This window comes from Monopterus albus, unplaced genomic scaffold (assembly GCF_001952655.1).
Source record: "Monopterus albus unplaced genomic scaffold, M_albus_1.0 scaffold225.1, whole genome shotgun sequence".
Taxonomy (NCBI): Eukaryota; Metazoa; Chordata; class Actinopteri; order Synbranchiformes; family Synbranchidae; genus Monopterus; species Monopterus albus.
In genome coordinates, this window is record NW_018128105.1 from 678,098 (window position 1) to 681,503 (window position 3,406).

Genomic DNA, 3,406 nt, shown 5'->3' on the forward strand with positions numbered 1-3,406 from the left:
GGGTGTAGCCAGTCTGGCCAATGAAAGACCCATTGATGCTAGGACACAAAGTCGAGAGGACTGTGTGGAATACATTAGTCCAAACTCACTCCTGTTAGGACGAGCTGGGCCCCGAGGGGACCCAGGGGATTTCCAGTTCAAAGAATACCCTTACAAGAGATTACGAGTCATCCAAGCAGAGGTGAGCAAATTCCGCTCCATGGGAACTGAAACTCTCTGTTCCAAGACTGTGCTGTGCTGATGCTGGAAACTGGGTGAGGGGTGATAAGGAACATTTAAAATACAAAACATTGCACTTGCTGCTTTAGTGCACTCAGAAACAGACCTGATCTGTGGTCAACTGTACTCTCTTGACCAATAATAAATACGTCATGTTTATAAATGAACTGTCTTTATTTCAAATCTCATCATAAGGGAATTTTCATCACAGCACTAACGTCGGAGTGCTATTTAAGGAGATGCTCAAGGAAGGGACAAATGACCGTTTGGGTCATAGAGGGTGGAGGACTTGCTGCTATTAAAATATCTTATACTGATTTTATTTTACATGAATGTTTCCAAGAAGTTCATACAACTGCTTCCAGTTATAAACAAACAAATGCACTCTGCCTCTCACCAGTGTCATCAAAGTACTGTAGTTGTTCAGTAGGAAAACATATGAGAAGGTCATTTCTGTAAAACTGATGTCAACACACATCTGCTCTGGTCTAATTTTTTTTTTTATCAGGGGCCAAATATTTTGTGTTGGAGAGATGAATTTGGCTCGAGGGCCACTATTTATCTACCAGTGGCTATGCTCATTATGAGACGGGTGACAACTTAAAGGAAAGTCCTGAATAGATAAGTGAAAATAAACTGATAATCTCATGATTATTTCTGTGCTTTTTTGTTTCACTGAACAAATCAGGGGAAATGGCCCGTTTTGACTTTGCAGAGTACAGTCCAGTCCAGTACTAGTCCAGTACAACACCACCTTTAACTAGGACCTCAATAATAAACATAATTGAATTTATACATTTATGACAATTTCACAAAAACCAAAACATGTTGAGCTTCATAAACATAGATTTTAAGGCAGACGTGTTGCATTGAGTTGCATACAGTTGTACCTAAAAAAAAGATCAGTGAGTATATATACATATATGCATTGCAATTTGTCAAAATCTACGTTGACATTTTCAAATACTTGTGTTTGACTAAGAGCCCAAAATACAAAAATATTAAGTTTAGAAGATGCTGAAAATCAGCAAACATTCATATTGGAAAAGATGAAGAATTAATCACCACCATTTCTGATAACTACTTTATATTACATGAAGAAAACCTACCAGATCCTTATGTAGACCAGCAGGAGGAGCCTAAGGGAAGACAAGCAGCCAGTTGTGTCACAGCGATGCAGCAGTACTCTCCACACTCTCTGCTTCTCTCAAGGCTGTAAATGCAGATGGTGGAAATAGTGCAAATAGATACAGAATAAGAAAACTAAGGAACTACATTAGTCACCCAGTCTCAGCCCAGTCACCTCCATGTAAGGTGCTGTCAGCACTACCTTATACTGCACCACAGCACACAACCACAGGCGACCCCATGAGGCAGCTTTAACCCTCCAGGCTTTTACTAGGAGGAGGGACACAGTGGGTTGAGTATGCACGGACATTGAGTATATACTGAGTCACTCTGAAAAAACATGTTCTCAGGCAGCCTTCACTTTCTTGGTCACTCTCCTCTCTCGCCATCTTGCTTTTTTGCAACCAGATTCTGCAGAGTAGCAACCAGAAGTGGAGTGACAGCATCAGATGTCCAATCAATGTGTCAAATCAACTGAGATCTTTATATCATAAAACAACTTATTAAAAAAAAACTTACCAGAAAATAACCACACACATTAGCTACCAAAAAGTACAGAAGTGACCTCTAGGAAAAATGTATCTGGTTTGAACTTTGAGTTTAATTTGGCTCATGTCCCATCCACTAACATGGAGAGGCAGGATTTATGACCTATACTGAAACCAGCCACCAGGGGGTGATCGAGTCACGGTGGCTTCACTTCTGGGAGCTGTCATGGCGTCTGTTTGTTCTACAGTCCATGATCTGAACTGTTAATTCATCACTCTCTTTGCTATGTACTTAAGCCATTTACCCACTGATTTTTAGCAAACTGATCAGACTTATCACAGGACACATTCACAACACCATGATATTTCTCTGTGTCCCATGAGAGCATATCTAGATAAAGACGGCTCTGTGAGACCAAGATTAAAATATACTGTAGTATATAAACATAAAATGCTGCTTTGTAAAGTGTTGTATTGTATTATAAATAGTGGGAAAACACAGAAAAAAGCACAAATACACTGACACCATAAGACAATGCTCAAAGGGTATTTATTATCATCATAAGTGAGGTGATCATAACAAAGATCAGGTGTTGATTATGCTGACATTTCCATTCTTCATTTACATGTGAACAACAAACATCTGTCCTCCGTATGCTCGATTGACAGGACCCCATTCCCAAAATGTGTCAGGTTCATCGCATCATTTCCCAGGGCTCTCACATTCCGTCCCTCACCTTCAATGTCAACATATACATATAACACACACCACACTGCTTCAAATATTAAAAAGCACTTTCCCACTCATCCCAGGGATAGTCACAGATGGCTCTGTAATGTACCATGATGTATGGTCACATTGTACATGCTGACCCTAAAACAACTCATCTTTAGAGTCAAAGTTATGGTGATCAATGAGAAAAGAATGCTTCTGCATTTCTGATCCTCATTTTCAGGTCTTCCTTCTCAGCCACTGGTCGTCCAGAGGTCTGGGACTCAGCCAAGTCGTATCCAGCTCGCACCTCATCTCCCTCCAGAGGTTACAGCATCCACCTGTTGTCCTCCAGATGAACTCCAGCTCATGTCATCAAGAGTACTGGGGCTCGGTTCATTGTTCTCTAAACCTCTCCCCGATTTTCTGGGGCTCTCACATCCCATCCCTAATCTTCAATATGAACATAAAAAACACACACATTACTTCAACTATTACCAAATATTATTCTTATTAGCTTTAGTTACACACACACACACACACACACACACACATTTCATTGTCACAGAAACAAAGACATAAGGGAACAATACTCAATAAACAACAATATATATAAAAAAGTAAGTTATTTGTCTCTAAAATGTAGTGACGTCAATGTATGAAGCAGTACAAAATGAAAATACTCAAGTAGAGTACTTATACCACAAAAATGTAATTAAGTACAGTACTTGAGTAAAAGTACTGAATCACTTTCCACCACTGGCCATATATCGACCAGACCAAATGCTTTACATGTCTTTAACAAACTCACTCATCCTTGAAAGGTTTGATCTCAGGGTACTGTGGTCTATTACTGAGT